The sequence below is a fragment of the Rousettus aegyptiacus genome, unplaced genomic scaffold, assembly GCF_014176215.1.
Source record: "Rousettus aegyptiacus isolate mRouAeg1 unplaced genomic scaffold, mRouAeg1.p scaffold_m13_p_5, whole genome shotgun sequence".
Lineage (NCBI taxonomy): Eukaryota > Metazoa > Chordata > Mammalia > Chiroptera > Pteropodidae > Rousettus > Rousettus aegyptiacus.
In genome coordinates, this window is record NW_023416308.1 from 119515922 (window position 1) to 119541662 (window position 25741).

The 25741-nt window shown below is 67.4% G+C and overlaps 1 protein-coding gene across 3 annotated transcripts in view; it reads right to left on the bottom strand.

The window, feature by feature from the left end:
- The window catches only part of SHANK2 (SH3 and multiple ankyrin repeat domains 2), a 303870-nt gene that overhangs the window by 53196 nt on the left and 224933 nt on the right, over window positions 1–25741 (bottom strand). The gene's annotated exons all lie outside the window — the stretch shown is intronic.

Here is a 25741-nt window from a genome sequence, read left to right on the forward strand (position 1 = left end):
AGAGAGACAGAGAGAGAGATGAGAGACAGAGAGAGACAGAGACAGAGAGAGAGAGACAGAGACAGAGAGAGAGAGAGAGACAGAGAGAGAGACAGAGGGAGACAGAGAGAGAGACAGAGGGAGACAGAGAGAGAGACAGAGGGAGAGAGAGACAGAGAGAGAGAGACAGAGACAGAGAGAGAGAGACAGAGACAGAGAGAGAGAGACAGAGAGAGAGACAGAGAGAGACAGAGAGAGACAGAGAGAGAGACGGAGAGAGAGACGGAGAGAGAGACAGAGAGAGAGACAGAGGGAGACAGAGAGACAGAGAGAGACAGAGAGAGACAGAGAGAGAGAGAGAGACAGAGACAGAGGCAGAGAGAGATCGAGCGCGTGCGTGAGCACACAGCCCGCCGTGAACCTCCGCACCTGGCTGTGCCCCTGGGCCGCCACCACCCGGATTCTTCAGTCACCTGCACGTGAGGGGCCAATTAAACGCCACCTACTTGGTTGGACCTTACGAGCTGCCACTGTCTGACTGTGTTTTGACCTATAAAAACGACAGCTTTGTATGGTCCCACGGGGTGGTGAGCGGGACCTCTGTGGCACGCAGCCGAGAGAGCCCCGGATAAAACCGGGTGCAGCTGGCTGCCGCCCCGGGCCGCACTGTCCCCAGCCCTTTGAAGCCCGTGTCCTGCTGAGGTCCACGAGGGGCCCAGAGCGCTCCTGACTTTGATGATGAATTTTCAAAAAACCTGATTTTCAGTTGCTAACGGTGGAACTCCAGGCCCTAGCACCTGCCCGGGTAACGCCGTTTAAGGGGCCCTGGCTCTCGTTACAAGCTGTGGTCGAGGGAGCCCCCAGTCCGCCTCCGGGGACCAGGACCCCCACCCCATCACCAGGCTCCCCACGGCGGCTGTACCCTGGACGGGGCCCCGAGCAGCCTGCTGCCCACGTTTCTCCGTGGGCGGCCTGGCTCCTTGCCCGCTCAGCTCCTCCGCCGATCACTTCCGCCAGCCGGCTTCTCGAGACAGAGCACCGAGGGGCTGGAGCGGGGGTCCCCAATCCCGGGGCCAAGGACTGGGTCTGGTCTGTGGCCTGTTAGGAGCCGGGCCGCACAGCAGGAGGGGAGCGGTGGGCGAGTGAGCAAAGCTTCGTCTGCATCTGCAGCCGCCCCCAGCGCCAGCACCGCCGCCTCGGCCCCCCCTCGGATCATCGGGCACTAGGTTCTCACGCGAGCGCCGGTCCCTGGTGCCACAGAGGTTGGGGACCGCTAGGCTAGTCCCAGAGCGGGAAGAAGGGCTGCTGAGATGCCCAGAAACCAGTCACCTCTCCGCCCCAGGGCCTCACGCGCAGCCCGCTTCCTGGAGCAGTCGGTGTGGGTGCAGGACACACGTGCCTGTCACGCGGCTGGAGACGCGTGTGCCGGGGCTGGGCCCCAAGCCAGAGGGGGCGGAGGGGAGGAGAGGAGGACCGGGAGCCCCCCTCGAGGGTCCCCCTCGACCTTCCGGTTCTGGCTGCACGGAAGAGGGCGCGCAGATGGCCAGCGAGCTACTAGACGCCCGGCGTCCTGGGCCACGGCGTGGCGAGGCGTGCACAGCAAGGCCGCGAGGAGACGCCCGCGGCCCCCGGCCCCGCGGGGAAGGCGGGAGGCAGGCGACGGCCCCGCGGCACAGCCCCCCGGGGAACTCTGTCAGACGCGCGAAGGCGTGAAGGGCCAGCACACGCGCACCCCGGAACGATTACGTCAGCGAAAGAAACCCAGTCAACGAGGCGCGGAGCCTGACTCCGCTGACGCGAAATCCCAGGGCATGCGCGCCCCTCCACGGTCGCAGAGCTGAGTGAAGGCTGCTGCGGGGTCGGGGGAGAGCGGGGGGCGGGGGTCACACAGGGAGGGGCACGGGAAGGCTTCGGGGAGCTGGGTGTACTCGTTGTCTTGACCTTGGTGATGGTTTCACGAGGGCACGCACGCCTCAGGACTCCTAAAACCGTACGCTTTACAGATGTGAAGGTCCCTGTGCATCGATCGCAGCTCGAAACGCTCTTGGGAAAATGTACGTCATCACACCCTGTCCCGCGAGACCAGCGGAGGGGCTGCCTCCAAGACACGAACGGCCCCCCGGGCCCCCAACACTCACCGAGTCAAGCATCAAAATTCTGGGGGACGGGGGTTGGGCCATGTCCCTTGCTGGCCATGCTGCACCTGCATCATGGACGGGAAATGGGGCCCCGACTGATGCTCCCGCCCTGAGCTGCTCACGCCAGTCCAGGAAAGACCGTGTTTGCATTTTGTCTTAGCGTCTGCAAAGTGCCTCTCGCTGAGGGTCTGGGGGCGCACCCCACCCTGGAGACGAGACGGTGGGGCGGCCGGCAGCACTCGCCACGCTGCTGCAGGTGCCCGGGTCAGGTCGGGGGTCCGCCCCCCCCCACCCCACGGCTGACCCCGCACGACGGGCCCTCTAGGCTCGCCCTGTCCCGCAGCTAGGCGCTGATGGAGCCCTCGGCCAGTCCCTCCTGTCCAGGACCTCGTGGTGGCCGCCCGCCCAACCCCTCCAGGTCCTGCCTCAGTCTACCCCAGCCCAGCAATCTCCAGCGCACGTTCTGTTGGAGGCCTTTCTGCGGGGACGCTGTCACTCACCCCAGGCTGCCGGGCCTCTTGGGAAGGTCTTGGTGCACAAGGCTGGGTGTCCCACACACGTCCTGCTAGAAGCTAGTGTCACGGGGCGTCACACCCCGCATTCCCATGGTGTGTGTGGGGGAGGGGAACAGGCGGGCTCAGCGCCCACGTCCGCCCGTTCCCGACACCGTGACTCGACGGCCCCCTGACTCGGCGCCCACGTCCGCCCGTTCCCGATACCGTGACCCGACGGGCCCCTGACTCGGCGCCCACGTCCGCCCGTTCCCGACACCGTGACCCGACGGGCCCCTGACTCGGCGCCCACGTCCGCCCGGTCCCGACACCGTGACCCGACTGGCCCCTGACTCGGCGCCCACGTCCGCCCGTTCCCGACACCGTGACCCGACGGCCCCCTGACTCGGCGCCCACGTCCGCCCGTTCCCGACACCGTGACCCGACTGGCCCCTGACTCGGCGCCCACGTCCGCCCGTTCCCGACACCGTGACCCGACGGGCCCCTGACTCGGCGCCCACGTCCGCCCGTTCCCGACACCGTGACCCGACTGGCCCCTGACTCGGCGCCCACGTCCGCCCGTTCCCGACACCGTGACTCGACGGCCCCCTGACTCGGCGCCCACGTCCGCCCGTTCCCGACACCGTGACCCGACGGGCCCCTGACTCGGCGCCCACGTCCGCCTGTTCCCGACACCGTGACCCGACGGGCCCCTGACTCGGCGCCCACGTCCGCCCGTTCCCGACACCGTGACCCGACGGGCCCCGACGTCTCCCGTTCACACATCCGTTCGTCGGATCTCTGACTCTTGGCCCGTGGCTCCCCCCATGTCCCCACGGTCCTCTGACAGGGGCTTCTGGCCATGAGGACACCAGCCCTTCCCCTGCTCGGCGTGCAGGCCTGGTCCCCAGGGTCCCCCTCCCCCGAGCGCTGCGCTGTGGCCACCCCTGGGGACACGGACGTCCCGCAGACGCGGGGCTTCGTCGCGGGGTCCGGGTTCACGCGGCCGTGCGTGGGGCGGGACGGTCCCCGGCCAGTGACTGTGGGACCTACGCCATGTCCTGTCCGTGGGGACCAGGAGGCGGTGGCTGTTCTCTGAACAGCGCGGCTGGCAGCCCGATGCGCACCGGCCCCGAACCTCGCCATCGGGGAGCGCCCTGCCCGGTCTTCCCCGTCTTCCCCTTTCGCCGTGACGTCCTGAGGGCCGGGGGCCGGGGCACAGGCGACCCCCGAGCTGCTCCGCGCGGGGCGAGCCCAGCCCCCCGCCTGCCCGCGGCCCGGGAGCCTCCGGCGCCGACCTCCGCACCGTCCTGCGCCCAGCCGCACAGCCGCGTGCCGGCGGGGACGCAGCGGGGAATGGGCGGCCACGTGCGCTTCGCGACAGGCGGTGGGGGTCGGGGCAGGGGCCCGAACGGAGAGGGGGACCTTGTCCCCGAGAGCGGGGGCGGGCAGCGAAGGCCCATGCCAGGCGGGAGCCAGAGCCGGGGGGGCGGGGGGGGGCGAGGGCGGGACAGAGGGCACTGGAAAGGCGTCTGGGGGGCAGGCTGGGGTCTAGGGGTCTAGGGGCGTCGAGGCCACAGAGCTTCACCTCTCCCCTCGCCCAGCAGGGAGAAGCCGACTGCGTCAGGGGCACTTGGCCCGAGCCGTGGGACAGGCCACCACAGCTCTGAGGGCAGCTGGGAAGGACTGGCCCTGTGTCCCCCACCCCTCAGGCTCCCCGGGAAAGGGGACTTGCAGGCCACACGTGCTGCAAAGCCCCGGCCTGGACGATGGCACGGGCTGGAGACAAAGGCCGAGCTGGGCTCCCTGGGCCCTGAGGCGCCGGCAGCTCCTCCTGGGCTGGATTCCAGGCCCATGGGTGGCCCCAGATCCTGTCCTCTGCTGGCAGCACAACGACGCCCCCTTCCCCGGCCACGATGTCCACGTCCTAACCCCCGGGACTCGTGGCCCTGTGCGCTCACAGGGCAGCAGCGACTGCAGCTGTGCTGAGTTACCGTCTTGAGATGGGAGGTGATCCTGGATTAGCCGGTGTGTTCGCTGTAATGACAGGCGTCCTTGTGAGAGGGGTGCAGGGGGTCGGAGACGGGGAGGGGGTGTGACAATGGCAGAGGCTGGGCTGACGTGGGGCCACGAGCCGAGGAGAGCAGGTGTCGCCCGCCTTAAAAATGGATGTGAGCCCCGACGTGCGGCACGGGCCGCTGGGCCTCCTGGGGGTCTGCTCGCCGTCCCCAGCAGGAATGTGGGCCGGTGGGGGTCGCGATGACCGAGGAGGGGTCCGGTCTCTGCCGGGACCAAGGACGGCGCCCAAAGCCTTCCTTCCACCGTGCGGGGCCAGCACCAGCCTCTGCGCCCACCAGCAGCCGCCGCCCTGGCGCAGGAAGTCAGGAAGGGCCCGGGTGCCGCCAGGGCCGGGGGTCTCGTCTCCGAGTCCTCTCTGTGCGCCTGCTGAGCGCCCTCCAGTCTCCCTGCTTGTCGCGGAGCCCAGCGTGTCCTTGGAACCGCGAACCCTGGCCCCTCTGCCATCGACGCACGACTGTCTCGGTTATGTCGCCTCGAAGACGCACCCGGGGACGGAGGACGCCGTGCTGGACCGAGGACGGACACGGGCCCCCGGAGTCCCGACCTCGCAGAGGCCCTCGCGAGGACTCTGGGCGGGGGACGCGGGGCAGTGGGGAATCGAGTCTCTTCTCTGGAGGACGAGGAGGGAAGCTGTGGGCGCTGAGACTACGCGCAGCGTGGTCAGTGGGCCCGCCGAGGCGCGAAGGCCGCCGTCCCCCGCACGGCCGGGGGCTCGCGACCCACCACGTCTGGCTGCGCCTCGGCGTTCTGTGGGGCTTTATTTTTATTCCTTTAATTTTTTTTTCCTAACTGACACCCTATCTCCACTGTATCTTTTGAGCTAATTGTGAGCAAAGAACAAATCGTGGGACGGGCGGGCCGGCCAGCATGGGGGGCATAAGGAGCCGGAAGGAGCCCGTCTCCCGGCCTGCTCTGAGCGGTGTGACCCCTGCCCTCCCTGGCCGTCGCTTCACGTCCACTACAGGGATGCTCCTGCTGCCGCCGCTCAGTGTGAGGCGGGCGAGGCCGGAATGTCCGACCCGGGCTGGGCCAGGCCCGGCCTCTCCTTCCGGCCCGAGCTGGGGGGCAGGGAGGGAGCGGACGGGCATGGGCTGGCCCGCGCCTGCTCCGGGAGACGCCCGGAGAGCTCGCGAGCACAGAGAAGGGAACGGCAGCCGAGGGGCCGCACGCCGGCGTCTGTGTGACAGGAGGGGCCCGGCCAGACGTCAGGGGGAGGACCACCTGCGGCCCCCGGTGTCCCCCCGCACCCCTCCGCCCCGCTCGTGGTGACTGAACTCGCGCGGGGCAGGTAACCCAGTGGCAGGTGTCTGCACAGGTGGGGGCCGCCGGGGCGACAGCCCGTCAGCTCAGACGCTCAGCGGAGGGGACCTCTTCGCTTCGCCTTCTCACCTTGGGGCCCCACGTGCTCCGCACACCAGCCACAGACACGTGACAAGACTGAGGAGCCCACCGTGGCCGGACGAGGTGCGGGCAGGGGTGGCTGGCGGCCGGGCAGGTGTGTCCCTGAGCACCAGTTAGCCAAGCGCGGCCCCTGAGCGACGCGGCTCCCAAGGGACCCAGGCTGGTGTCGGACGCGGCCCGTGGCTTCTGACGCAGCCACGTGGGTCCCCGAGGGGCTTTGCCCGGATACAGGGCGGCCGCTCGGAGGCGCTACCGTGTGCTGTGCAGCGGCCTGGCGGATCTTCAGGACCAGCAGGGGGATTCTGGAAAGACGGGGACCCTGGACCTCTCGGCAGGGACATGGCGCCAGCTCGGAGGGCTGGAGGACAAGCCCCCCAGCACGGCCATGGTCCCCGGGGGCAGCGTCGGCACCCAGGGCTTGGTCTGGGCGCAGAGAGGCTGTGCTGGGCTTTGAGTGGCACATGTGAACGCCACCTCACGGCCCCTCCGTGTAAGAGCCCCTTGGGCCTTGGCTACCCCTGCCCCAGCTCGGAGAAACGGCAACAGGCTTCACGCGCTGGCAGCCGACTGACCCAGCAGAGGGCACCGGGCGGCTCGTCGGTGGCCGCGGAGCCAGGAGGACGCACGGGCCATGCCCGGGGGGGCACAGACGAAGGTGGCGCCACACGGCCTGGCCCCTCGCGGCATCCCAGGGTGCAGGGCCAGTGATCAGAGACCCGACGAGCGGGGAGGAGCTGGGACGGCGCAGGGGAGGGGCAGGCGGAGCCGCCGTCCCGGAGCTGCCGGGGTCCCCGCGGCTCCGGCTCCCAGGCCCCGCCGCCCTACAACGTGCTCCAACCGTCGGCTCTCGGAATTGGCCAGAATCGGTCTCTGCTCTTCGTTTCTAACAAGGACAGGCTTGCTTTCATCCGTCCACCCATCTCTCCGTTTCCCCGTCCGTCCGTCCGTCCCTCCAGTTCTCCACCTGTCCGTCCCTGCATTCATCCGTGCTGCGTCCGCCCACTCATCCGTCCGACAGCTATTCGAACGGCGAGCCCCTCCCACAGGGAGACGGGGACACAGGACAAATTTGACCCTTGCCCTGCAGGGCTCCCGCCTTTGCCAGCAACGACTGGACGAGCACCCCCAGTGTGCAAACCCCAGGGTGCCTGCCCGGGGGTGCGTGACTCGGCGGGCGCTCTCTAGTGAGAGGGGTCCGGGCGTGTACCGGGCGTGAGGTCCCCGGCTCCTGCCTCGCCTCCCGTTCGCTCCGCTTTGTCCCTCTGCCTCCTTGGAGCTCGTTCCCACCGCGGGGCAGGCGCCCAGTTCCCCGCGGGTCCAGGGACTCGAGCCTGTGTTGCACGTCCTGTCAACACAGGAAGCAGGAAGGAGCCCGGGGGAAAGTTTTCCGACCGCCCCGTGGGCTTAGGGCGAGTTGTTAAAGCCCCGTGAGCAGCGGCCTGTGTAGCCACAGTGGGGACTGGAAATTCTGCTTTATCTGGCAAAGTCTCCCTGCCCCCGAAGGGCCCGCCTGAGACGCCACCTCCCGGGAGCGCGCATGTGCCCTCGGCATAGCATGTCGCTCAATGCTATAATCAGTTCGCCCCCCGCCAGCACCCCGGCCACACGCCGGGCACGGCCAGGGCCTGCTGGGGACCCGGCAGCGACCCTGCGCCCAGGGAGGGGCCCGCGGAGGCCGCCTGCAGCCGTGGGGGATGGGGCGGGAAGGGTGCACCAAACGCCCCAAACACATTCGTCGGATGAACGGAGGGCTCGGGCGTCGATCCGATGGGCAGAGTGCAGGGCGTTCGAAGCGGAGCCGGCAGGGGAGGCGGCGGCAACACTGGCTCGGGGGCCTCGGCTCACTGGGACGGCGCTGAGAACGGACACGAAGCTAGCCAATGGCTCAAGAAGCACTAAACCGCAACGGCCCTGTAACCGTGAAAGAAACCGCGCCAGGAGTCACAGACCTTTCCACGAGGAACGTGTGAGGCCCAGACGGCTTTCCGAGCCGGGGCGACCCGTCACGGAAGGGGCAAGCGATTCTAACCCCGTAAACGGCTTCCGGGGGGGGGGGAGCAGAGCGCGTCCCCCCGTTTGCTTTGTGGGACTGGCGTCGGTTCCCGTCCGTGCACGCAGGCGCAAAAACCCTGAGCAAAACAGCAGCAAACAGAATTTACCGGCGTGTTAGAAAGCTGATTGCATCGCACGTGGGGCTACACTCGGGATCCCGGATGGTCTCCTAGGAAACGGATTAATGTAATTAATTAGCAAAGGAGCAAAGCCCCATGATTTTCTCAAGTGATGTGCAAAAGCCCTTGATAAACTTTCGTGTCTGTTTGCAATTAAGTCGAAGCCCCTCGGCACAGGAGGAAGAGAACGAGGCGCTTCCAGCGGATGCGCTGCACATCGAAGACGACCCCGGAGCCAGACGAAATTAGAAATGCATGTCTGCTACGATCGGGGACAAGAAAAGCATGCCTATCACCGGGACTTTTACTCAACATTTTATCGTGGGAAAGTCCTACCTAGCAGAGGGAGAAAAGCGTCCAAGAGACAACCAAGAGATGGTGCATGGGAATGCACAAGGTAACTTAGCAAGGCGGCTGGATAAAAAAAACAACCCAAATCAATAAAGCTGCGTCAGCGGATTTCTATATTTCAGCAACAATTAGCAAATGTAATTTTGAAAAATATGCCATGAAATGACAAAAATTAAACCATCTGGGAATAAATCTGAAAACACTGCAGAAGCTCCTGCTGGTGACAACGGTCCAATCTTTTTGGAAGACGCTGACGCTGACGTGTTTTTGGCTGGGAGGACAATACAGCAGTGTGTCGATGCCGTCCAAAGAGCCAGTGTGATTCGAACCAAAATCCGAACAGGACCGTGCGTGTGTGCGTGCGTGTGTGTGCGTGTGACTGTAACTCGATAAGCAGATTTTAAGATGTACACGGAAAAGGAAAGAGCTAGGAATAGCTAAAGTAATCCTGTAGGAGAACAGGTGAGTGGAGTGGGGGAGGGGAGCCTCGCTCAGGTGCATCCGAGCCCTGCTGAGCCAGACAGCGGCCAGCCGGGAACAGGCCTGCACCCACGTGGACACTGGGCGATGACTGGGCCGGGCCTGCGGAGCTCGGAGGAAAGCGTCTCACCCCACGCCGTGATGCTGGGAGCGTGGGTTATCCACATGGGGGAGCAAATGAAGTTCGATCCCTACCTCACGCCACACACACACAGAATAACGTGAATTCCTGGATTAAAGACTTATACGCGAAAGGCAAGCTTGTCAAATTCCTAGCAAGTAAGACTGGAAAATACCTTTATGACTTCTTGGTAGAAGAGAATTTCTTAAATAAGACAACAAAAGAGCATAAATCCTAAGTTTGATTAGCTTATCTACATCGCTTTAAGAAATACTTGTCACGAAGAGAGTTGAGAAGGCGAGTTAAAGGTTGGTCAACAGATATATGAGGTCCACAAACCAATCAGTAAGCAGAAGACAAACGATCCCACAGAAAACTGATAACAAAAAGTGAAAACAAGCATTTCACAGAAAAGGAACCCCAAACGGCCCATGAACATGGGGAGATGCTCGGGTCCGTTAGCCATCGGGCAATGCGAATGGAGATGCCAGTGCCAAATCACGCCACACCCCTAGACTGGCAAAGCCACGGGGTCTGAGCTGGAGGCTCGCTGCGGCCGATGGGGGCACAGGGAGATGAGAGCTGCCGCCTAGCGCGGCAGGAGGGCCCCTGGAATTACCGCTGCGGGAGCCGCTCGGCACCACCTGGGCAAGCAGGACGTGCAGACGCCCCGTGACCTGTGAACTGCCCCCCCACGTCCCTGCGCGGCCGCCCGCAGACATGTGCAAGAGCGCTCGGAGCCGCCCCGGGCAGCGCCGGAAGCCGGGAGGCCGCCGAAGGTCCGTCCGCAGGGAGTGGACGCCTACGTGCCCTGCTCCAAACTCCGTCACGGAGGCTCTGAAAACGAAGTGCGCTCCTCCCTTTTTTCAGAGCAATTCGCTTGGTGGCAAATTCTGCCCTGAGCAGACGCGAGGGCGCCCGGCGTCTGTCACCCCGCCTCGGGGGCCGTCCCGACGTCCGACGCGGAGGCCGCGGCGTGCACGGCTGCGCGGCGCCCCTCGCCGCGGCCGCACAAACCCACGCGCTTCCGCTTCCCCCGCTTTGCAGTGTCGAGTTAACGCGCACACGATGGGTCACTTCCGCTCTGAAACCACGTGGCCCCGTGTGGGTGGGGCACTAAGGGGCGGTCTGGTCCTAGGACTGAATCCTCCACGCCCGGGACGACAGACCCCCGGGCGTAAGCATGACGAGGAGCGTCCCCGAACCCGGGGGCAGGCGTGCAACCCCCGCCGCGGTGTGGACGCGGCGTGGAGCCGGGACAGGCGGTGCCAGGGGGACTGCTCGTGGCCCCGGGCCCTGCCGACCCCCACACAGCGCCCCTCGGCTCGGGCCGGCGCCTCCCCGATGTCTCCAGGACGTGGGAACACGGGCGACGTCCACCAGGTTAGTCTAGCACCGGACAGCGGGTGACGCGCGCTCGGGCCACACGCGTTGCTCTGGGCGCGAGCGGGCAGGGGGCTGCCTTTCTGGCGCCGCTGCTCCGTGCGGGACCCCGCCGGCCGCCAGGAGAGAGGTTCTGTCCTCGAGGCATGCTCGTGGTCCGCGGCCAGTGTCCATGTTTATTTATGTTCCGCCTCCTCAAACAGTAAGCGAAGTGCGGGACACGTCTGGGTCCTCGTCACCGCCGAAGACCCAGGGGCCGGCACAGACATGCAGGGTGGCGGTAAAGCTGAGCGGACAGCGGGCGGCGCCCAGCGGAGAGGACGGGGGGGAGGGCAGGATGACCAGTAAGTTCACTTATGCAAACATTAACCGTGAGTGCAGCACAACGCAAATGAAACCGAGGCGCCCAGGGTGGGGCGCCCCGAGCCCGACGGAGGGCGCGTGGCCCCAGCCCGGGGCCTCTCTGTGGCGTCTCTGCTCTCCCGGGGAGACGCCCCTCTGCTCCTCTTTAGAAGGTCGCCCAGCGGCTCTCCCACCCACGGGGGCCGGGGCTCCGCCTGCAGCGGGACAGGGTGGGCCCGGCAGGCGAGCCACTGTGCCCTAGTGGCCCTGACGCCCGTGGAGGCTGGACAGCGTTCGCCGGCGCTGTCCAGCCTGAGCCGGGGGCAGCGTCCACTTCCAGCGGAGGGCGCAATGCGGCTGCTACCAGAGGCACCAGGGACCCGTCCCCGGGAGGTGGGGTGCGGGTGGCTCGAGTGTGACCTTGCGAAGACCCTTCTCTGGTTCGTGACAACTCCCGAGCCTCGGCCCGCCTGCCCCGTGGCCCCCTGGCCCTCCAGCACCCCCTGTCTGCGCACAGGGACCGGGAACCCCGACGGGCAGAGCTGCCTGGGGGTCCTCGGGCCGGCCTGGGAGAGGCGGTGACGGCGTCCGGGTGGGTGGTGCCGCGGTCACATCCGCTTCATGGACGGGGCAGGCAGTGGTCACCGCCACGATGACGATGGCCGCTCTGCACGTGACACAGTAACCATCACGCGGGCACATGCACGTAGACACGGAACAGACCGATCTCAACACGCGCACAGAGCAGGTCCCGGCGCCTTACAAACCGACCCACGTTTTCCCAGCAGCCCCCGAGGCGGGTCGTGCCGGCCCCGCCCCCACGGCGCAGATGAGACACGCGGCCCTCGCCCGATCCCCGTCCGCACGGCGCACAGAGGGCGGCAGGCCTGGGGAAGCTCATGCGCGCACGCACACACACACGCACACACGTACACGCGCGCACACACGTGCACACATGCACACACATGTACGCACGCGCGCGCACACACACACACGTGGGAGGCCCAGTGGTTTCGGGGCTGATCTGCGCACACTGGGCCCTTCATGAGCAGGAGTCCAGCTGGGCCGCAGGCAGGTGAGGCAGGCGGGTCGGCGCAGGGCGGGGACCCGCAGCTGCTCTCCAGGGAAGGGACCCCCAGGAGGTCATTTAATCCAGTGCTTGCTGAGCCCCGTTTCCTCGTACACTCCCTCCCGGCCACTCTGGGCCTTACGTAAGAACGATTCTTTGGGGGTGTGTCTTGCTCGGGGTGGCCTGGTCACGTGGTCACGTGTCTTGGGGGTGGGCACACCGCGGTGAGAAGCAAAGCCTCAGGAGCTTCTGGGAGCCAGGCCCAGCCCGGCCCGGCGTGCTGTGTGTGCCGGCCGCGCTGGTGTGGCCGGGAACGGCCCCTGATTGCTGCTCGTCTGGGGTCAAACGCTGAGCACTTGAGCTTCCCTCGTGCGGCCGGTATGTCACCCTCGGCGATTAGCACGCGGGGACCGCGGCGTCCTGCCAGGCGTGAGCTCTCGCTGCGCTGCTAATGGCCCTCGGCCTACACGACCTTATTTTTAGCAATTTCCACTCCAATTACCGCTCAGTGGCAGTGCAGACGCATTGGGGACTTCTCCACATCATACGTTCACCCGGAGATGGAGGCGAGGGACACAGAACCCGTCCCCATGGTCCCCGGGATGCACTGCACGAAATCGAGCTGCAGATGCAAATTTCCAGCCAATTCCTTGACATTTTCCTCCTGGAGCCAGAGCAAAGGGAACCCAGGAAAAGCTGGTGGCAACGGGCCCCAAGACGGCAGGCAGGCCCCCGCGGCCCCCGCGGCCACAGCGCCATGAGCCGGCTCCAAAGCCGCCCCGCCCCGGCGCTGGGTGTAAGAGCAGAGTGGCCGAGCGGCCCTTCCTCGTGTCCCCCTACCCCCCTCTCTGCAGGAAGAGACACAAGACTTAAACGGTCCTTCTGAAAGCGACTGTTTTCTCCCCCCCGGGACAAAAACGTGCCGAGAACGACCATCACGCAGGAACCCCAGGAAAAACCAACAGAGGACTCCAGGTCCCCGGACGGACCGCAGGGCATTGGGCCTGCTGCCCAGAGCCCCGCCGCCAGGAAGTGGCGAGAGCCTCCGGAGAACCTGGCGGCTTCCTGCCACGCAACCTCTGCACGCGGGGTTCTGCCGCCTCCGAGCGCCTCCCCCCACCTCTCCCATCTCAGAGCCTCCTCCCCAGTCTTTCAAAACCGTAGCCTGCGATGCAGCCTCGACGAGCAGGCGAACCTCCTGGGACCCGGTTAGAGCTCAGAGGTGGAGTCCGCGGGAGCCCGGCCCGCGTGTGTACCAGGCTCCCGGGCGCTGCTGCGGCCGCCGGTCCCCCCGCCACGCGCGGAGCCGGAGGCTCTGGAGCCTGGTCTGCAAACACTCTCATGCTGAGCACGCTGCACCCGCGTGTCGAGCACCCCGCGCCCTCACGCTGAGCACCCCGCGCCTCCACTGCCCGCCACCCCCAGCTCCTCCCTGGGGCTCCGCGTCCTGACCGCCTCTCTGACCCAGGTGTGGAGTCAGGTGGGGCAGGCTCCGTCTGTCCGCAGCAGCTCGGGTGCCTCCCACCCCCGCCTGATCCCCGTTACTGGGTCGGGGTGCGGCAGGAAGATGCTGGCGGGGTAGGGGTTGGGCAGCATCCCGGAGCGGCTCTGTTCTCAGAACGCTGTCACCCCAGCCCCCGCCCCAGGAGGGTGGCCCCTGGCCACGGAGCCACGATGCCCACATCGAGCTCACCCGGGTGGGGCGGGGGCCGGCGAGGAACGGAGCTGGAGTTGGCAGGACCCCAGGTCCACACCAGACCCTGAGGTCCCTCCGAGGGAGACCATCCGCTGGGAGACACCCGGCTGTCCCCTGGCACCAACAGAGTGTGTGTCCTCGAACCATCGCCCAGGCTCTGGGTGCTGGCGGCTGGCCTGGGCCCCACGCCATGAGCCCTGGGACACCTCCTTGGATAAACTGGTTTCCGGGCTAAACTCTGGGCCGGGCCCCTGGAAGGCCGGGCCCCGGGCTCCCGGAGACCTGTTCCCGCTTCCTCCCGTTTCCGGCAGCTGATCGAGCCCGATCTCAAGTCACAAACCTCTCAGCCAAACACAGTTGAGCACGCAGAGCCTCGCTCCCAGAGCGGCCCCAGGAATTTTCTGGAAGGATGCTGCATGGTGCTGAAGGACAAGAGACTGGACACAAACTGAGGCTACTTAAAGCCACTGCTCAGACAGAACGCTGGGTCAGCTCACTCAGTGGAGAAGGCCCGGGGAGGACACAGGGGCCTCGCCCGGGGAGACGTGGTGGGTCCGGGGGAGGGTGCACCGAGGAGCCACGAGCGAGTGTGTGTGGCTTTGTCCGCGGGGCCTCCGGAGTGGGGCCGGGCTGGCCCTCACTCCCCAACCCGCCTGCGCCCCGGCAGAGGCGAGGCTCGAGGACGAAAGGAAGGCCGCCTGGGCCGCCTGGGCCACCTGGGCCGGCAGGTGTTTTCCGAACAAAAGCCGAGAAAGCTTGGGGAAAGTTCCAGAAGGCTGCTGCATCCAGTCAGACCAGAGACCCTAACCGAGAGCTGTGTGACCACAGGCTGGAGGCCCTGCCTCGGGCCACACACGAGCAGCAACCCCACCCTGGGGCGCACACCCTGACCAGCCAAAGACAGGTTACTCGTGCACGTAAGCCGTAGCCGCGCTGTTCACAGGGCCAAAGCGGGAGGCGGCCGTGTCCACCCGCGGCCGAATGGGCAGAGAAAACGTGCTCTCTGTACCCCAGGACACCATCCGGCCGGAAGCACGAGTGGCAGGAAAGGTCGAGGGCCATGTGACGGGCGTGAGGCGCCCGGGACGGGTAAACCCGCGGGGCCGGGGCGGGCGGCGAGGGCTTCGTGGGCCGGCGTTTACTCCTGGGGTGACGGCGACCAGCTTCTGAAGCTGCAAGGCGGTGACGGCTGCGTGGCGCCGTGAGTCGCTCGCTCTCAGAGGCCGAAGCTCTACATGTCACGTGGTGTGTACTTTACGGCAGTCGAACAGCTCCGGGGCCACCAGGGGCCTCGGGGGGGCGCTTTGGTGGCCCGGACTTCGGTCGGCAGCTGTGTCCTCAGATGTGGATGGCGGGCATGGTCGCCACTTACACAGACGGCCTTGCACACTCAGCTGCAAGCCCCTGCTGCACGACAGCCCAAGAATAAACCCGCGTCCTCACTCGGTGTCACGGGGGCTTCTGTGCGTGGCCCGGGGTCTGTCAGGTGGCAGAGGCCAGGCCCTGTGACCGCGGGCCGGTCCCTGCACCTCTCAGAGCCTCTGGCTTCTCAGACGCAAAGGCAGAAGCCCCCTCCAGCCAGGCCCCCGCCTGCATCCCATCCCCTGCCTGTGACCCTGAGGACGACGTTTCCCGTGCAGACAGAACGGCGTCTGTGAAGCAGCCAGTCGTTTCTCATTTGTCATTAATTAAAGACGAACATAGCTGCGGGGACGGCTGCCGGCTGGCACCGCTCAGTGGACTAGGGCCGGGGAATCCCGAGGCAGCCGAAGTGACCCCAGCCTGGGGCGCGACGTGCGACGTGGCCGGCCTGCGCAGGGGCCGCGGCTCCCTTCCCGCTGCTTAGGGCTTTCTGGAGCCACAGAGCAGCACTCAGATCCCGGGGACCACGTGTGAGGTCCCGGGACCTGTGGGGATCCCCGGGACTCCAGCCAAGGATTACTGAGTCTCCCAGCTCAAAGCCCTTCGATTCCGAAACACCGAGGGGCCCCTGTGCGAGCCGTTGGTGGCTGTGAGCCGCCGGGCGGGCCGCTGGCGCGTGCGGCCGGTGCCGCCCTGGCCGTGGCAGACGACGGCCGGCTGGCTCTTCTGCACGCGGCTCTTCTTTCTCACAAGGAAGCGCAAATCCTGGAAGGCCTGGCTATGTGTGGCAGTGCCACGGGTCCAAACACGTCCTCCAAGAGGCGGCGGAGCCCTGACCTCCGCCTCCGCGCACACACACTCATCTGGAAACTGGGCCCTTGCAGGCGGGACTGAGACGTACTTCGGGGGAGGCCGTGCTGGCTTAGGGTGGGCCCGTCACCCGAAGTGGCTGGGGACATTCGGGTAGAGGCAGGAGACGCCGCGTGACGACGGGGGCAGAGACGGCAGCCGTGCGGCTGCGAACCAGGGAGTGGGGGCCGGGGGGGCCAGAGCCTCGTGGGAGCATGGCCCCGAGGACGCCTCGGCCTCAGGCTCCCGGCGCCCAGAGCCTCGACGCCGTGCTCTGCGGCTTTAGCCCCCCGGCGCGTGGTCCTTCCATGCGGCAGCCCCGGGGGACGGTACGTGCGTGTGGGGGCCTGCCCCGGCCTGGCCTTTGTCCCGGCGACCAGCAGGCCTTCGACGCCCATCACGTGACCGCGAGGACAGCCGAACCCCTCCGCAGATGCCCGAGGCCCTGCCCAGCCCGGGACCGAGGGGCGAGGGCCGGAACCATCCTCAACGCAGCGCAGCCCGCCACCCCGGCCGGGCTAACGGGCAGGAAGATGCTTAGAGGGCGGGCACCGGGCAGCGGACGCAGCTCCCAGAGGCTGGGGAGGGAGCAGGACGTTGAGTTAGGCACCGGCTGCGGTCGCCCCACGCAGGGACCCCGCGACTGGCGGGCCACCCACAGGCTCCGCGGAGGCCTTCGGAGGGCGGGCTGCAGCCAGCGGCTTCACGCTCCTGGCCTCTCTCAGGGAGGGGTGGCTCTCCGCCGCTGGGCTTGGGAGGGGACACAGACCTAGCCTCTCTGCCGAGGCCAGCCCCGCCCCACCTGGGGTCACCGCTGTCCAGCCAGCCGGCCCAGTCCTGGGCTCAGGCCCAGGCGGCAGGCCCACCCGCAGAGCCTCCTTCTCCAGGGACGATGGGTCCTGTCCGGACGGCGCCGTGCAGCGCTGGGACCCAGTGGAGGTCACAGGACACGAGTCTGGCCGCTCAGGGAATTACGAGGCGCGTGGCTTACGAACACCGCCTCGGGGGGCGGCACCAGGCTCCGGGTTAAATCAGCCCACGTCGAAACACCGATAGTGCAGAGGCGGCTTTTCATGACGTGGTCAGAAAAGAAACAGGAAACCTGGGCAGGGCACGCCCGGGGCCGGCTCTCGGGACCTGCGAGGCGGAGCGGAACGGGCGCGCGGATCCGCAGTCTCGTCCGAGGCGGCGAGCTCCGTGGGGAGGCCGCTGCCCCCAGCAGACGGCAGGAGGCGGATGAGGGGCGAGTCGCCACGGGCGCCGCTCACCCCCCGCCCGGTATCCGTCATGCTCCGTCCCTCCTGCCTGCGGCCTGGTCTCCCCTTCAAGGCTCTCCGGCTCTGCGCACGGCCACGTCTCGGGGGCCACTGTTCAGCTGACCGCAGGGAGACGCTGCCATTCCAGCAGGAGGGGCCGGGGCTCCGAGGGGAGGCCACAGCCCGGGGCCCCCCGGAACGGGCACGGCCAGGCCTCGGAGCCCCCCGTCTGCATTTCCCCGCCTCACCTTTCACAGACATGCTGCTCCTGCTGCCCTCGCACGTCCCGGTCGTGAGCTTCCGGCCACTGTGGCCTTTTAAACCTCCAACGCCCCCGGCCTCAGTTCACGGAGCTGAAAGCCGGGTAGAGTCCAGGCATCGTAGTGGCCAGGACCAGCCCTGGGCGAGCGTGCCCGGCGGGTGCCCGCCCCTCCCTCCCTCCTGTCGGCGCACGGCCCAGCTCTCTCCCAGGAAGCCTGCTCTCCCCAAAGATGCGGGGGCCATTCGCACCGTGAGTGGCTGAGTGACAGACGGCAGCAGGGTCCAGCCCGCCGGGGGGCCTGCCCGGCTGCAGGGGTCAGGGCCAACAGTGGCCAGGATGGGGCGTCTGAAGCCACCACCCTCTCAACATCAGGGTGGCCGCCTGGTCTGCCCACTTGCAAAGCCGCCCTCAGGCATGGCTCGACCTCAGGCCGTCTTCAAGCTGAGAGGCCAGCGGCACCGTGGTTCAGGCGGAGTTGGGTGCGGGAGGCGGGGCTGATGCCTCTGGGTCTTCAGGGCCCACGTGCACAGGGACCGGGGGGCCCCTCGCCACACTCGGATGGGATGCGGGGGACCCGCGTCTCCCATCCCCGCCGTCACGCCTTCTCTGAGGCGGCAGGGGAAGGTCGCTGACGACCCTCCCCGGGGCGCTGGGGCAGGCATCTGGGCTCGGAGAGGCTGAGGTCACGGTGCCAGCACGCCCCCCCCGGGAACTCCGGCCGGGGTGTTCCGAACACACGTGTGGTGGCTTCACTGCCTTGTGCTCTGGTCCCCGTGCTGGGTGGGGACAGACCACAGCCCTGGCATTTACCAGCTGTGGGGTCTCAGGTGTGCCCACCGCACAGCCGCCTCGGACAGGTGAAATGGGGTGGTCGTGGGGTTTCAGGGTGAGGACGCACACGCGGTTCTTCCCACAGCGCCTGGTGCCTCGGAAGCCTGACCGGCCTTTTCCGCCCTAAGTGAGGCAGGGGCGGGACCTCCCCACGAGCTGGCTGGTTCGTATCGTTCCCACGTTCCCACGGCGGGAGCAGCAGCCTCGTCGGGCCACGCGTAAGTGCTCTGCCCTGAGGAAGCCTCTGCCAGGTTGGGAGAAACGCAGATTTTGGTGGCTGTCCACGAGGCACTTAATTAAGCAGAACGGGGAACCCCGTCGGCATGACGCAGGCCTGGAGCGCTGCGTTTCCTGGGGGCGCGGAGGGGTGACGCCCCTGCCCGGCACCCCAACCTCCTGACACGGAGGCTCCGTGAGGGTCCTTCCCGCTTCCCCGTCTGGAGTGACTGCCCGGGCTGTTTCATTCACGCCCATCTTGCCCCCAGGCCACGCGCGCATCTGTTGGAATGGACTGAATGTCTGTGTCTCCCTAAATTCCTGTGTTGAAGTCCTGACCCCCAATGTGACTGCACTTGGAGGCGGACCCTTAAGGAGGTGACTATGGTTACCCGAGGTCGCGAGGGTGGGGCCTGATGCGACAGGGTTGGCGCCACCCCCCCCCCCCCCCCCCCCCCGCCACAGAGGGCTCTGCGAGGCGGCGGCCGTCTGCAAGCCAGGATGGGAGCCCTCCCCAGGCACAGAGTCAGCCGGCACCCTGCCCTTGGGCTTCCGGCCTCCAGAGCTGTGAGGAATGAGCGTCCACTGGCTAAGCCCCGGTCTCGGTCTCCTGTCCTGGTGGCCTGCTGGCCGAGACGTTTGTGGGGGTGAGTGTGACACTCGCCGGGCCTGTTCCCCCACCTTAAGGGGGACGGCGATGGCCCTGTCCCCGCGGCTGCAGGGGGTTCAACGTCTGATTTCACCTGAAGTGTTTGCGGGGATCGGAGGGGAACTCCCTGCCCCATCTGCCCGTCACCCTCCAGCGTGGTTCTGGGGTTCTGTGAGCCCAGCAGGAGTTCTAGGTGCTTTACCCACACCGAGATGCCTGTCCTCACAAGGTCCTCTGCCCTGACCCCCGTTTTACAGAGGAGGAAACTGAGGCAGGAGCGGCCACGGAACCTGCCCAAGGTCATGGCGGGAATACGTGAAGGACTGGGATCGAACCCGGGCCTTCTGGCCCCAAGGTCTTGGGGTGCAACGTCCCCAAAACATCCCAGGCTGGGGGGTGACTGTCACAGATGGCGGAGACTCTGCTGGGGCAGCAGGAGAGGAGAATTTAAGAGGTAGGGGGGAGACGGGTGAGGACCGTCGCTGTGACTCATCGGAGCCCAGTGACACCGTAAAATATCCGAGAAACACATGATTTACGGCTTAATAGCAGAACTCGGTAGAGTGTGACTGACAGCTATCGCCTACGGGAGGCACGTCGGTCCCCGGGCCTAAGGAGCGTGCTGAGCCCTTCGGCAGGCAGGAGGCTGCAGGGCCCCGCCGGGGACGGGGGAGGGAACCTGAGGGGAGGGACTTGCTGCCTGAGGCCACCTGCTGCCCCTTCCCTCGGCACAGGAGAGGGCCGGCTTCTGGCTTCCGGCGTCTCCGAGCTAAAACCACGGCCCGGTTCTGCCTGCACGATGCTGGGAGCTCCCGGGGCTGAGCTGTCCCCCTGGGGAAGGACCCGGGCGGGCCGTGCCCAGGACGGACAGGGCGAAGGCGTGTCACTGGGGCGGTGGGTGAGCCTGACAGAGCACTGGGCTCGTGGGCACTTTCCGGCACCATCCGGCTCCAGAGGGACGTCCGGGGGCGTCTCAACCGGGCAGCGGGGTGCTCCATCTCCAACCCGGCCGCCCGTCCCAAGTCCCCAAGTCGCCGCGGCCACCCGCTGTGGGAAAAGGCCAGGAAGGCCCCTCCTGTGGATGCCGCCCTCGGACGGGACCCTCGGCCTGACTCCTCCTCTCACTCCCGCTCCTCTGTGTGAGCGTCCTGGGTGGCCAAACGCACGGACCCAGCCGCGGTCCTAAGGGGGCACGTAGCAGGACCGAGAATGGCAAGACATCCCCAGGAGCGGGAACGACGGGGGTCTACGCCCCCACGTGGGGTGCGGTAGGTGGTTTCAAGTGTGGTCACCCTGAGCAGGAGCCCGGCGTGCCCTGCGGAGGTGTGGACGGAGGGGCCCGCCCCAGCTTGCCCACGGCCGCCTGGGACCATCCTCCTGGCTTTAGGTGTTTACTGAGAACGGACAGACAGGTGTGGCAGGGTGGGGGAGGGGCGGTGGGCGCGGCGCTGGATGGTCTCGTTTCCCAGCCCTGAGTCTCGGTGAGGCGGGCGAGCACCCTGTTCCTCTCCCGTGGGGCAGACGGCAGTGAAGCCGCGCCCCATCCCGTCCGCAGCCTCCGGGTGGGCCGGGTGGCCTACCGCTTGGTCCCTGCATCCCGCTGGTGGGGGGAGGGGGCCTCCTGGTCTTTTGGAGACGTGGCGCCCCGCACGGGGTGAGCAAGGTCCCTCCTGCCTTCCCCTGGGTCACTCCCTGGCCATCCCCCACTGTCCGTTCCCACCTTACCAGTGAAAACACAAATAGCAACACTAGAGGCTGAAAACTTCAAGACTCTCAGGACACGGAACCCCCCTTCTCTTGATGCAGGAGTCCTCAGCCCGGCGACCCCACCCGCCCCCGGGGACATTTTTGGTTGTCACGACTGGGAGGTGCGCCTGGCACCCAGTGGATAAAGGCTGGGGACGCCACTCGATACCCCATGGTGCGTGGGGCGGACCCCGCAGCAGACGTGACCCGGCCTCGCCCGTGGGGGGCGCTGGGTGCAGACGCTGCCGCAGCCCCACCGCCCGGCCGGCGGCCGCTCCCCGTGTCTCCTTCACAGAGGAAACGCCACGGAGAGGTGGCCCCTCGCGCTCCCCCGCCCCAAGGGCCCGACGGTGGGCGTCCCCACTTCTCCCACGAGCCTCCCTGGGTTCCAGCCGCTGGCCTTTTGCCCCATCGGTGACACGGGGGTCCTCCCACCAGGGTGGACGCTGCCTCTCGGCCCTGCGGCCGCTGCTCTCACCCCTCAGCCAGCTCGTCCCCCGCTGCCTGGCCTGCAACACTCCTGGCTCGCTGTCCTGGATGCCACCGCACCTGGACCGGGAGGCGCCTCGGACCACACGGCCTGAGAGCTGAGCCCCGTTCCGCCCTCGCCCCGCTCCGGCCAGGCCTGCACACCTCGGGAGCTCTCCGTCCACCCCCTGCTTAAGGCCAAACCTCAGGGTCAGGCTTCGCTCCCCTGAAACTCAGAGCCACCGGCCCGTCCCGGCCGCTCTCCCCCTGGACTGTCGTTCCTGCCCGCCAACCACGTCCCTGCGCTCGCCTGCCCGCTCGCCTGTCTCTCCTGCTGGCCCCTCCATGACCTGCTCCACCTGCAGCCGGGGCCACCTCCGGGTGTAAGTCGGGCCCCAGGGACCCTGGCGTCCTCCACCTCCCCGTCTCCTGTCACCCCTGACCCCCACCCCAGATGCTGTCTCTGTCTGCCTGTTGCGCGGTGGCCTGTGGGTCTCAACCTGACTACAGCCAGGGCCCGGCCTGGCACCCACACGGCGGGAAGAGGAAGGCCCAGCTGCCGGTGACTGACCGCGGCCTGCGGGCGGCCGCACGCGCTGGCTTGAGAGGGTGCCCGGGGGGTGGGGCCGTGCGGGGACGTTGCCGGGTGTGCAGTTAGGACAGCCCCCACGTGACAGCCCTCCCTTCTGACAGCGGTTACAAGTTCGGGGTCCCCCGAAGCACCCTAAGGTTCGGTGATGCACAGGAAGGGCTCGTGGGACTCGGCGAGGGCTCGGAGGCCATGGCCACAGTTCGCGCCAGGAGAGGACGAGGATTAGCGCCGGCCAGGGGTGCAGAGAGCAGGGCTGGTCTGGGGGCCTGGACACAGAGCATCGCTGCCTCTGCGGAGTCACGTGTGCCCTGCGGCGCTGATGCGCGACGATGCACACGGCGGCCCCCAGCCAGGCGGCTCCCCGGGCCTCTGGTGGCCGCGCTCCTACTGGGTTCGACCACACGCTGCCCGGGGCTGGCTGCCACCTGCGCCTGCTCCCGGCCCTGCGACGAACCATCTCTCTCCAGAGGACAAAGCAGACATCGCACGGCACACACCCCACTGGCAGCCTGTCCTGCGGCCAAAGCCCCCTCTGGAGTGGGAGGGGGCCAGATGCCGCGTCAGGTGAGTCCGTCACCGCACACACCTGCCACCGCGTCACAGATCGGGGACACAGGGGCCAGGACGTCTGGGGACCCGCCCCAGCCCCTCAGGGCGCCGGCCCCGCTGCGTGCCAGCACAGCCAGGAGATGGAATAAAAGACCCCGTGTGAGAGCTGAGCAGCGGGGCACGCTCGCGTAGAAGGCGTGCACACACACGGGGGTGGGGGAGGGCGGCCCGCTCCGCCCGTGCAGTGTGGGCTGGGGCCTCCATGGACCTGTGGACCCCGGCCCGCCCGTTTGCAGAGCCAAGGCCGTCAGGCCCCCGGGCCGCCCCTCGCTCCGGCTCTGCCTCGCTCTCTTCCCCAGCAGCCTCCCGCCCAGCCTCCCACCCAGCTTGGTACCCCGCACCCACGGTTGCTAGGAGACCGTTGCCGAGAGTCACCACTCAGCTGGCGGCGGAAAACACCCCCGGAGCAGAGTTTGCCAGGCCCATGCAGAGAGGCGCGCGCTCCGGTCCACGCGCTGTGCCGCGGCCTCTGCGAGCGCTTCCGGCGCGTTCCTGCCGCGGATTCCGGCTAGCGCCTAGCACTCGTTCTATGTTTGGGGGGGTTACGAAACGGGCTCATCGGCCACCACACCTGCCCTGCAGCCTGGGACCAGGGCACGGGAGGCCCCCGCGGGGGAGACCCCGCCTCTTGCCACAGGCAAGCCCCGTGCCTTCGGCTGCGGCAGGACCTCGCCTCACATGGCCGAACCCCACAGGCCACTGGCGGCCGGCTCCACGCCCCCAAGCCCAGCTCCGGCTCCCGCCCTGGAGCAAGGCAGGGGGTGCTCGCAGCTGAGGTGGAGGAACGTCGCACCCCAAGCCACATCACGACACCCCACAGGCCGGAGCAGGCAGCCGGGAGAGGGCTGAGCCCGGCCCGGCGAGGAGCAGGCTGCTCGTCACCAACTCTTCAGTCCACCCGGGTTTTGTTTCTCGGGACCCCGACCCGGGGGCCCCTTTGGCCATGCGGGTCACACACGTAGGTGTCTGGAGGCTCGGGGGGTGGCGGGGCCGTGGGGAGCATTCTGCTCACCGGCCCCATCTCGTCAGGGATCCAGTGCTAAAGGCTCTCGCTCTGGGGTTCTGCGGGGGTGAGACTGGTCCCCAGGGTCCAGTTTCCCGCAGGTGTACGTGAGGCCACACCTGCCCTAACTCTTGAGGCTGCATGTGACCTGGGAGAGGGGACCAGACATGGCCTGTGTCCCTCAGGCGAAGCTTAGAAAGCCACCTCGGCCTGCAGGGCCACTAGCGCCTACTGGCAGTTGGTGGTGGGGGGAGCTGTACCCGCCTGGGTCTCTGAGTGAGGACGACAGGGGCGGCCCCGGCGGCCCCGGCGGCCCCGGCAGGCCGTGGGAGCAAGCAGGGCACAGCCGCGCCGGTCACCACCGCGGAGCCAGGCCACGCTGACCGCTGCAGGCCAGGTGGCGCTGCCCCTCAGGGCGGCCTTCGAAACACCAGCGTGCCTAGCGAGGGGGGGTGTTCTCAATGCCGGACGCCTTGCCGCGGAGGCCCACCTCTGCCTGGGGGTCCCGGAGGACGGAACTCAGTTCTGACGCGCTGGCACAGAGGGGGATGCCAGCACTCTGGGGAGTGAGCCGTGCGCACGGGCGCCTCGGGGCCAGGGGGAGAAGGGAGGCAGGGAGGCCGGGCCGGGGTCGCGGGCCCACGCGCCCTCCCGCCCCCCACCCGGCCCAGCCCGCCGTGCCCTGCACTTCCCTGGTCCTCGGTTTCTGTCTGCGAAGCTCTGCACACGGCCGGGGGAAGACGGGGTGAGATGTGGACAGGGCGCCACGGCCCCGAGGGCTTGGCGGCGGGCCGCAGACCCCGCGGGGGGAGGCGGGGTTCTGCCTGGAGTGCGCGGCCGCATCGAGCTGCTTCCCGGCCACGTGCGCGGTCACCGCAGCTGTGTGAGCCATGCGTGGCGGGCACGGCGGGGGGCTGAGCTGGCTTGTGAGGGGCCCCTCGATCTCGCTTTGCCCTTCCGGTCACTCACCCCATGCCATGTGGGTCCCCTGCGGCTCTGTCCTCTGGCCCCTCTGAACTCCAGCTCCCTTCTGCTCCCCTGCCTCCCCCCAGCACCCCCCAAATGCCACCCCAACTGCTCCTGACCAGTGAGTGTACAATGACCATCAGCTAAAAGTGGGGGGGACGGGTTGCTGCCTGGGGCAGTGGAAGCCGGACACCAGGGACACCTCTGCGCGGCCGGATGAGCCCAGTCACCCTGCGAAGCCTCACGTCTGGGCAGTGGACCAGCCTCCCCACTGACCGCAGTGACCGGTGAGACCCACCCCGTCTCTGGGCCTGTTTCCCCAGCTGCAGGATGAGGGGCCTAGAGGTCAGCTCCGTGGCACTGCCCACGGACACCCATTCCGTCCTCCCCTTGCTCACAGGGGGAACCCAGACTGTGCCTTGGGGGGCAGGGCAGCCCACCGGCTCTGTGGCCCCTGTACCAGCCTGCCCTGCCGCTGGGGGTGGCCGGGACACACTCGGCGCTTGCTAATGGCATAGAGGAGACGGGCCGAGGGGCTCTCTGCAAGGCGTGGCCGGGGCCAGCCTGCACCTGGTCCTTCCCCCCCTGCTGCCAGCGCTCCGGTGATCCTGGGACCCGAGGTGACCCCACGTGAGGACGGCCAGGCCGACAGCAGCAGAAGCCTGGCGCTCGGTGGCATCCCAGAGCCACGGGTTTCGCCCCTGGATTGCTGGTCCCTGGGGTCACTCAGCCTCTGAGTTCTGTTCCCGGCTGCACATTTGCCCTGTTTTGAGAAATGCGACGTTTAGATGCTAAACCTTCTCCCGTGACGTGTTCTCGGTCCGGGGCAGTGGGCCGTGCCGGGTCCCAGGGGCAGTGTCCACGCCGCGTGCTCCGGGCCCGTCCGGGCTCCGGACAGCCACAGGCGTGCTGGGCGGCGTGGAGGCCGCCCTCGAGTCAGACTCGCGCCCTTGGTTCAGCCAGAGGCTCCTGCCTTCACTTGACAAAAACCTAAACTGATCATTTTTTAGAACCTTCTTTACAACAAACACTCCCGCCCCACCCCCACCCCGCTCCCAGTTACACCAGACACCGTGCAGAGACCCCTGTCTCCCCGGGGTGTGGGATGGTGATGGCCGTCGCCATCCCAGCCCGTGGCACGCTCCGTGAATATGGTGACCGTGAGGACCCTTCTACCAGGGGAAAAAAAAGCAGGCATGTACGGCAGGGCTTCAGGAAAAAAAATCATTAA